General features: G+C 46.8%; 1 pseudogene; it reads right to left on the bottom strand.

Moving 5' to 3' along the window:
- Positions 1-2,108: 2,108 nt before the first annotated feature.
- On the bottom strand, positions 2,109-9,252 carry LOC103294678 (phosphatidylinositol 3-kinase regulatory subunit beta-like; annotated as a pseudogene).
- Between the last annotated feature and the right edge of the window lie 544 nt (positions 9,253-9,796).

Here is a 9,796-nt window from a genome sequence, read left to right on the forward strand (position 1 = left end):
AGGCAAGAGGCTTTGATTAGATGGAAACCACACTTTAAAAACAATCACCCAGCCTGCTATGAAAGGTACACTTACTCCTCTCTTCAATTAATGCCATCTGCTTATTCCACTGCGAGACAAAGGCCCCTCCCAAGCAGTGCCAGGCGCGGGAATGAGGGCAAGTAATCTAATTCTCCACGACACTCCCATCTCTATTTTAATATGGAAAATCTTGATGAAATGGATTCCGTAAGAACAGATTTTCATTATTGGAAAGCCATGCCAGCATAAATTAGCATGAAGAAGAAGCAGGAAAACACTAGATTAGATTATGCAGAACAATTTGATTATCCACCTATTGGCAACATGGTTTCATGAACATGTAGTAGGCGTTAGAGACGCTGAGTATTGTTCCTTCTGCTAGTGAAAAAATTAAATTATCATTCCTGTCTGGGTGGTTAATTTGAACACTTTCCCTTTTATTTCCATGTCATTGGGTTATTTTGGGTCTTGGGTTAATAACCACAGCAGCGGAGCAGTGATTGGAAGAGGGATTTACCATTTGTAGGTTCGGCTCAGCTTCCGAGCCATCACACCTGAGCACACCTCTAGGAGGAATCTACTTAGAGAAACAGTAGTCCCCCCTTAGGCACAGGTTAGCTTTCCATGGCCGTTACCCTCAGTTAATCATGGTCCGAAATATTAGATGGATAATTCCAGAAACAAAAAATTCGTAAGTTTTAAATTGCATGCCATTCCGAATAGCATGATGAAATCTCTCCCCATCCTTCTTCATGCCCTCAGAAAGTGAGTCATCCCGCTGCCCAGCGTATCTACACGCTACCTGCCCATAAGCCACCTGGAAGCTGTCTCGGTTATCAGATCAACTGTCTCAGTAACACAGTGTTGTGTTCAAGTAACCTTCATTTTACTTAATCAGGCCGCATACTTTATAACCTTTATTATAGTAAATTGTTATATTTTTTCTATTTGATTATTGCTTATCATTGTTCATCTCTTACTGTGCCTAAGTTAGAAATTAAACTATCATAGGTAACATGTATTAAGAGAAAATGTAGTATTTATAGGGTTTGGTACTATCCACCATTTGAGGCATCCACTGGGGGTCTTGGCATGTATCCCCCACGGGTAAGGGGGAACTGCTGTTATGAAGGAGAAGGAAGAGCAAAATGGATACAAACTGGCAAATTTGGGGTGTAAGCAAGACCTGAGCTGTTCCTTTCGTGGGTGACCTGGAAGGAGGATGGTGGTGGCCGCAGATACCTGAACTGCTGAGGTCTCAGGGAGACAGCTGGTGGGGCGGGGAAACTGCTTACAAGCCAATGTGGGGCTCATAGACAAGTGTGGGGCCCCAAAGCCTTTCACCCGAAGGCAGCATGGGCAAAGTCTCTCCGGCTGCCCTTGTCAGATTCAGATTCTGGCACTATTTCTTGAATGCCTACTAAGTTCCAGGCTCAGTGTTAGTCTCCTTTATAATCAGGTAATTGTGTATTAGAAAATGGAAAAAAAACACAAAAAACAACAGCCACGCATTTCCTCTGCTTCATGACTTTTTGTTTTTGTGCCTAAATTCCTGGCTAGAGGGCTGGGACTGTGTCTTATTCATTCAGAAACTATCATACATAGAACCTGGAACTTGGCCACCATGTAAGAAATGAGCCATATGCGAATAAACAAGTGGACAGTAATCCGGTGGCCTTGATCTTATTGTTCCCATTTTCCAGATGAGGAAACGGAAACTCAGGTTCACTTGAACTTAAATGATGTGCTTGTGGCTCGCACAGCTAAGATGCAACTGCAGAGCCCTGCCCACCTTCATCTTTTGGCTGATTACCATGATGGGCAGGGTCATGTCTTCTGTAACAAGTCTAGGAACCCCATTCCCCTCTATCAGGGGCATTGCTCAGGGAAATGCCTGGTTTCCTCCATTCCTTCACCAAGGAAACTCAATTTAGCCACATCCCTCCTGACTGGTGGCTTTTCTCACAATTCGAGCTGGGCATCCTCATTGCCCAGTAACCTTCTCTCCTGATATTCTTTCAGGTTCAAAGGCTTTGCTGGGTCCTGATCCAATGCGACTCCTGGTGAATTACTGCCTCGGGCTACCATCACCAGTCCTCTCCCTGCTGCTGCTGCTTGCCCCTGGGATGGGCAGCTCCAAACACCTGGGCCTCCAGCATCTTCAGGGTGTCCCCTGGTCTCTAAAGGGGCAGAGCGCCAAGGGTCCCTGCCACAGATGTGCTGTCTGCCCAAGACTGTTCAGAGAACCATGCTAAAGTGAGAGATGGGGCTAAAGTGGGACACGATTCGGGAGAAGCTACTAGGACCATATCATGAAGGGTTTTATGTGTCATGTTAAGTCATTATACTATCTCTGAAGGCGACTAGTTCACTGGGTATCACCCCCAAATTTTCTAACTCACCATCCACGGATGGGACAAAGTTTCTTCTCTAAACTGAATCCTGCTATTGGACTGATAATAAATCACAGTACCTTTTCCTCCCCGGGGCCTAGACAGAGAACTGATATTCTTTTTCAGTACCTTCCAGGCAGCCATTACCAAAGCACCGAATTGTCACGAGATGAAATCTGTTTGCTGACTTGAATATAGGCATGCCCCCTATTTCTGTAGTGGAGAGAGAAAGATCCTGTCATCCAGGTCACCCCAATCCATCCTGTGCCCTCCCCTCCCTTCCTTGCTCCAGAGATCGGTATACAAATAACCCTCTGGGTTAGTCATGTGCCCCACCCCTTCCCATCCCCCCAGTCTTGCCCTAAAGGATGAACCCTCATCCACTGCAAATATCTGTGGCTTTCTCAGAGGCCCCAGGCAATGGAGAACCTCTGGGTAGAAGGAGGCAGGCTTTTCCACTGAGCTCTCTCTCAGACTCTCACCAATCAGGGTCTCATTTTGCTTCCTCCATCCACATATGGTAGTAGCGCCCCATTCTCTAAGGTTGTGTAAAGGCAACACGAAGTCAATGGGCTTTGTGCAGCCATTAACGAGGACAGCTTTTCATTAAATGAAAGCTTATGAAACCGCCCAGAAGTTCCGTCTGGGCTTTCTTGGCAGTTTCCAGCTTCCATTGTTGGGAGAGAGAGCTCACTGCTTGGAGCTTCTCCCAGGGGCGTGTTGCTGAGCGGCTGATGACTGACAGCTCCGGAAGGCATGCGGGGTTCCCATTGCTGCTTTCTATTTCAGGCACAGTGCTGCGGGACCTGGATTCTGTGACAAATCAGAGCAAATGCAGACTGTAGTCACCCATGAGCAGAGGCCGCTGTGTGAGGAATTTTAAAGTGAAGTTTATTCAGCCCCAATTAAATCCCGTTTTACAAATGCCACCTGACTCCTCAACAGGAGAAAGCTCATTAAATTTTTTCCCACGAAGCCAGGCTAGGTGGCAGTGCTGTGCCATGTGGTGCGGCCGGGCTCCTGGAAGGGCCGTCAGAGCAGTTCTGGGGTTTCTTAGCAATGGCAAAAGGATTTATGTGCTATAACTAAGTACCTGAAAGACAAGGTTATTTCTAAGCAGGTATCAGAAAATAAAAACGACGGGCATGAAATGGGAAAAACAATCTTTGAAGAGAAGCTTTGGAGCAACCTGGGGCTCACAAATCAAAAGAGAAAAGGTTTTTTTCTTTGTCTTTGCTTCTTTGAAGAAGGCCAGTTCTCTCCCGTCAGGGAGACCCAGCCAGCATTATGGGCTTTATAATGGCTCGTTAATTAAAGCAATTTTTAAAAGAGCATCACAGATAAAGCCTCCTGGATTGTCTTTTAGCTACTGAAGGGCTACTAGAGGATTAGTCCGTTACTCACTCACCACCCATCCAGGAACAGGAAATCATTAGAATATCCTGGTGTTAAGATGTTCTCTCTTCCCCTCACCTTTCTACCCTCTTAGGTATTGGGAAATCCAGTCTAGCGGGCACAGAACCAAATTCTCACTCTTTAGTCCTGACTTGGAATCAGCCTGAAATGCCCCCCTCACTGCCACCCCTGCTTTCCTGCCCTTTCCCTGTGCTGTAAGTCTCCATTCACAGCCCCGTGGAGCCTAGAGCAGCTTTAGACTCATGCAGCCAACTCCTGCTCCTCCGTGGGCCTTGCAGGACGCCTGCCAGCTCTAGGGACCTCTTATGCAGGAGGCATCCCCAGACTCCTGTCCGACAGAAGCACCATAAAGGGTGAGGAGGAGGGGGAGTGGAAAGGGGGTGGGGAGGCCATTACCATGTCCTCACGCCCGCACCTGAGGTTTATGACGCACCTGGGAGGGTCACTGAGGATGAGTACAGCACATGGGTGGGGGCAGAGGCAGAGAGAGATTGGACATCTGCTCCTTCCCTCCCTCCCTCCCTTCCTCCTTCCCTCTCTTCCTCTTTCCTCCACCTTTCCTTCCTTCCTTCCTTCCTTCCTTCCTTCCTTCCTTCCTTCCTTCCTTCCTTCCTTCCTTCCTCCCTTCTTCGTTCCTTCCACTTCCTTTATAAAGTCTAAGTAGCTACGAGTAAAATAAATGAAAGAGCCGAGGGCTTCCACACCGTTTCAGGAACAACCTTGCTTTGATTAGTCTTTCCGTTCTCATAGATTTACAATTGGCAAAAGGACCCTTGAACTATGAAGAAAGAAATAGAAAACCTGGCTTTTCTGCAATGTTTCCCTTTGGAACAACGAAGAAGCCCCATGTAGAACCCCGGGAGCGTTAAACGGGAGCAGAGTGCAGCAGCCTTTCATCCCCGTGCTGACTTAGAAGACAGGGGAATGAAAAGTGCTTCTGTTAGAGGAAAGCTGAACGCCCGTCTTCCCCACTGTTGTTTTTGTGCTCAAACAGGAGATCTGGGTGCTCTCAGCTGGCAGACTTCCCAGAGGCCTTCCAGCCCAGGGACAGTCAGGTCCTGCATAACACCTGACAGTGGTCAACCCATAAGATCCTATTGGAGCTGAAAAAGCCCTATCGTCCAGTGACAATGTAGCACATGCATTACTCACAGGTTTGTGGTGATGCTGGTGTGAACAAACCTACTGTGCTGCCAGTCATATGAAAGCATAGCACATACAATGATGTATAGGACACACTACTTAATAAGGATCATAAATGACTACTTCAGGCTAACGCATTTCCTATACCAGTGATGGCGAACCTATGACACGTGTGTCAGCACTGACACGCGTAGCCATTTCTGATAACACGTGGCCGCATGCCGAGGATGAAACATTTGCGAAATAATGTTTCTTCCTCAAAGTGACACACTACCCGAGTTATGCTCAGTTTTTTTGGCGAAGTTTGACACACCAAGCTCAAAAGGTTGCCCATTACTGTACTATACTATACTTATTATCATTACTTTAGAGTGCACTTTTTCAACTTATAAAAAAGTTTGCTGTAAAACAGTATGCAGTGTTACATTTGCAGCAGTCTCATCTATATATACAAAAGTTTAAGCAACCGTTAGGACAGAACGACTGGAACGACCAGTTGCTATGATGCGCACTGACTACCAGGGGGCAGACACTCAATGCAGGAGCTGCCCCTAGCCTGCAGGCCCTGATCACCTGATTGGGGCCTGCCCCCAGCCAGCAGGTCCCAATCACCCAATTGGGGCTGGGCCCCGGGTTGGGATGGGGAACCGGGGGTGGGTGGTGGCAGATGTGGATGAGGGAAGGAGGAGGTGGGGAGGCAGGGAGGCAGGGAACCTGATTGGCCCTGATCACCTGCCAGGCCGAGGGACCCCACCCATGCACAAATTTTGTGCACCGGGCCTCTATTACATCTCATATTTACCATGTCTCTTGATTGCATCATTTCCTCTTGTGTTTGATTTAATCTTGTGTGACTTTGTACAGTAACATGTTCTACAGATTTGTCGCCTAGGGGCAATAGACTGTGCGATGCAGCCTGGATATGTAGTAGGCTACACCATCTAGGTTTGTGTAAGTATAGTCTATACTATTTGAAAAACGAGAAAATCTCTAATGATGTAGTTCTTAGAATGCATCCCTGTCACTAAGTGACACATGATTGTACTTGGAAACAGAGAGTCTCAACAGGACAGAGCCAGCAAGACTGAGTCTGATGGCAAAGCCTAGGATGGCTAGAAGCCAGGAGTTAGCTCAGGTTGAGGCAGGTAGGACTAAGGCATGCCAGGGTCAATGGAAGAAATAAACTATCCAGGGAGAAAATGGAAGTCAAGGAGCTGTCAGAACGGGGGTGGGGTAGGGTGGGCATTGTTAGGCCCATAGAGTAAGGTCATACAATAGAGTAAGATTCAATGCCTGTAAAGGTCCGGCTGATATCTTAAATGAGGACAGAGGGTGGGATGTGAGTCAATGGGGAGTGGTGTGGACTGTGTCAAACTGAAAGCCAAGTGCCTTTGTCTACAGGATGATGACTCTCCTCAGATCCAGTGGGTTGTGGCCATGAAAAATGCAGGCCGAGTATTGTCAAATCTTCCCATTTTAAAGAATAGCAGGAAATCTTTTTATTTGAAACATCCAAGTTTTAAAACACTGGGCAAGTCAATGAAATATAGGTGGGTTTGGTCACATGACACAAGTCTATGACCTGTTCAAAATTTAAATGAAGAAATGAGAGAAGCAGGCACAAAGTGGAAGGTGGCACGATGGGAGTAGGCAGGGCTCCAGGGAGAGGTGAGGTCAGAGGGTAAAGGGCCATCTTTATAGGGTGTAGGCAGAGCATGGCCACACCAAGTCTCCCCACACAACCTTTCTGGACTGCCAAGGGGTCTGCACTGTCAGGCTGTCTCTGCTTCTGAGGGGCAAAGGAGCTCCCTGGCACAGAGCAGGCATAGCAGCCCCGCTCCGCTGGCTGCTCTCACGGATGAGGAAGGTACCATCCCGCTTGCCGTTCAGCATTTCCTCAGCCTGCGTGCGGTGATCTTGCCCACATACCAGGTGCGTTCCTCATGGTGGGGGAGGTCATCCACCTCCTCCATCAGTGCATACTGGTCTTCAGTCTCAATTTTGATTCCCAACCACTCATTGATTTTCTTCTGCCAGGCGCCTTTCTGGGTGAGCCATACCAGGTACTGGTCTCGGATCTTGCGCAGCTGCATGAGGTCTGGCTTCAGGCTGTGCATGCGCTTATCGACCTCCCAGTTGTCCCAGGCCGATGTCCGCAGCTCCTGTTCCAGCTTCGAGCAGCTCTCATGGATGTGAGACGTGAGCCGTTCTGAGTTCAACAGAATCCTCTGCATCTCTTTTTCATTGCCCTCACGCAGGAAGCGCCCCAGATACTCCTTGCGGCACTTCTTTTGAGTCTGGCCCTGCTCTTCGAAGATCTTGATGGTTTCATTGAAGGCTTCGATGGCGGTGCGCTTCATCTGCAGTTCCTGGGAGGTGCGTGTGTACTCCTCGTAGAGCTAGTCATACTCAGGGCTCTTGTCCTCCGCTTCAAACCAAGGTAACAAACGAAACCTTTAATTCCGATCTTCCTCGCTGCAAGGGAACAGCAAACCTCAATAGAAATAATTTCCTGCCAGAAGTTATGTCCAAATACTGTGAGACTGAGGACTATAGGGCAATGGTCAGCAAACCATGGCTAATGAGCCACATGCGGCTCTTTGGCCCCTTGAGTGTGGCTCTTCCACAAAATACCACGGCCTAGGCGAGTCTATTTTGAAGAAGTGGCATTAGAAGAAGTTTAAAAAATTTGGCTCTCAAAAGAAGTTTCAATCGTTGTACTGTTGATATTTGGCTCTGTTGACTAATGAGTTTGCCGACCACTGCTATAGGGCTGACTATGTACACGCGCAATAACAGGCTCCCCTTCTAGGCATAGGCGCCCAGGCGTCCTCCACAATCCCACAATCCTCTGGTTGCATACTTCCGGTTTTTCTAGCTCCTCCTTAAGTAGTTCCTTCAGTCGTGTTGCAAGTCCAGGGCCTCTAGTTGGAGAGGATTTTTCTGTTCTTTGACATTGATAGCTGTTCACTATTTGGAATCAGTGAAGTTTCGGGAGTACTGCCGCTGCCATGAACATGTAGGTCCCAAGAGCACTCATGAAACAACCGCCCATTCAGTCCACACCTGGCTCCGTCCTGGTTCGCAATGAGAAAGGTACTGTGCTGAGCCGTTTTCCAATCGGATCTTCCTCTTCCTTCCCCAGCACACTCCAAACCTACTCAGGGCGACCACCCCAACCCCACAGACCCTTAAGACCTTCCCTTTATTTCTTCGACTCAAACTTGCACTCTATTGGGTTGCCTAACCACTCCCTGGGGGGCGGGGCCAGCCTGGGTGAGGGGCCGTGGTGTTCTGGTCTCTGGTTGTTCTGGGAGCTGGATATATATATATTGTTTATGCAACTAGAATGTAAGCTCCTCCGAGGTGAAGATTTCCATGTTGTTTGTTGACTTATGGCTGGAAGAGTTTTTCACATAAAAGGTACTCAATAAATACTTATTGAGAGAAAGTATGAATTCATATATCTTCTTACTATCATGTAGCTCTAGAAACTTGATTTTAATAATTCCTTCCTCCTCTGTCTTTCCCAGAATTCAGTCCAAGTCAGCAAATACTTATTGAGCAACCATACTGTACCAAGCCTCAGCCTGAGTTCTGAGAGCTCAGGGGCAAAATAGAAACCTTGACTTCCCTCAAGGAGCCTCTAATCTAAGAGGCGATGAACACACATACATTCATAACCATAACGTGCATGATACGTGGTATTTCAGGGGCATGTATAAAACAGAGGGGCCATTTGTGCTAGGGCTTCAAAGATGTGCAGAGTTCACCAGAAGAAAAGGACATCATGGATAGCCAGAGGGTGGTGTGGAAGGGGGTAGAAGTCAGTCAACAAAATGATGCTATGAACTTAATTTTGTGGGGTATTTAAATGAAGTTACTTATAGCACATTGGCTTATGCCCCTGTGGAAATATGTCCATTGATATTTTGATGCTTTCCATGATGCTGTAATTAGCTTGCTAATTAAATATTTCAAAGGCTGTTCTCTGTTCTTCCTCCTTACCTTCTGCCTAGAAAACTTTTCCCGTAATTTAGACCTCCGGCTCCTGGTTGGTAATAGGTTTCTTGGACTTGAACTGCAAGGCATGTGCTTTATCTCATATTTTGATTGCCAGTGCAATTTTCCACTTATTTTATAGAAACAGAAGTTTTATTGAAACAAGTGATGTGAACACAACGCGTCTCTATGGGTCAGTACTTGTGTCAGCTTTTTAAAAACAAAATCACCTCTTATACTCCAAGTACCTTCTCCTTTTGCCACACTTACCCGGCATTCTAACTTCACTGCATCAAAACGCTGAAGGTCTTTCCTTTTTCTGAACTGGGTGTAACTATTCACCAGGTGTGCTTAGACCTATACACTGGAATGCGTGGGTTTGCCTTTCTATGGTTTCCTGGGTTGTTTTTTCCTACATGGCAGGAATGAAAAATTAAACTGTGTCAAATTGGGATGGTTCTGGAAGTAGGAGGAACCCTGTGACTTTCCAATCGCTCAAACTCCCAGTCTAAAAGGGAGTGATTATCCCCTGGGCTCCTTGGCTTGATGATGCCCGTGATAACTGTATCAATTATCCCCATGGACTCTGACACAGTGAAGCAGAGTGAAGCATGCTCCCAAGAGGCATATTAAATATCCTAAATATGACTCAAACTGGTATAAGAACAGTACTCCTTTGGAACAACTTGAGTTCCTAAATTGGCATCTTCTAAAAAGCCTCCTGTAGGAACTCAGACTTATGCTGAGTGTAGCCTTTTAACAAAAAACACACACCTTACATACAGAATTGGAAATAAATTTGTTTCTTTTTCAGCCATAAT

Source organism: Eptesicus fuscus, chromosome 13 (assembly GCF_027574615.1).
Source record: "Eptesicus fuscus isolate TK198812 chromosome 13, DD_ASM_mEF_20220401, whole genome shotgun sequence".
NCBI lineage: Eukaryota > Metazoa > Chordata > Mammalia > Chiroptera > Vespertilionidae > Eptesicus > Eptesicus fuscus.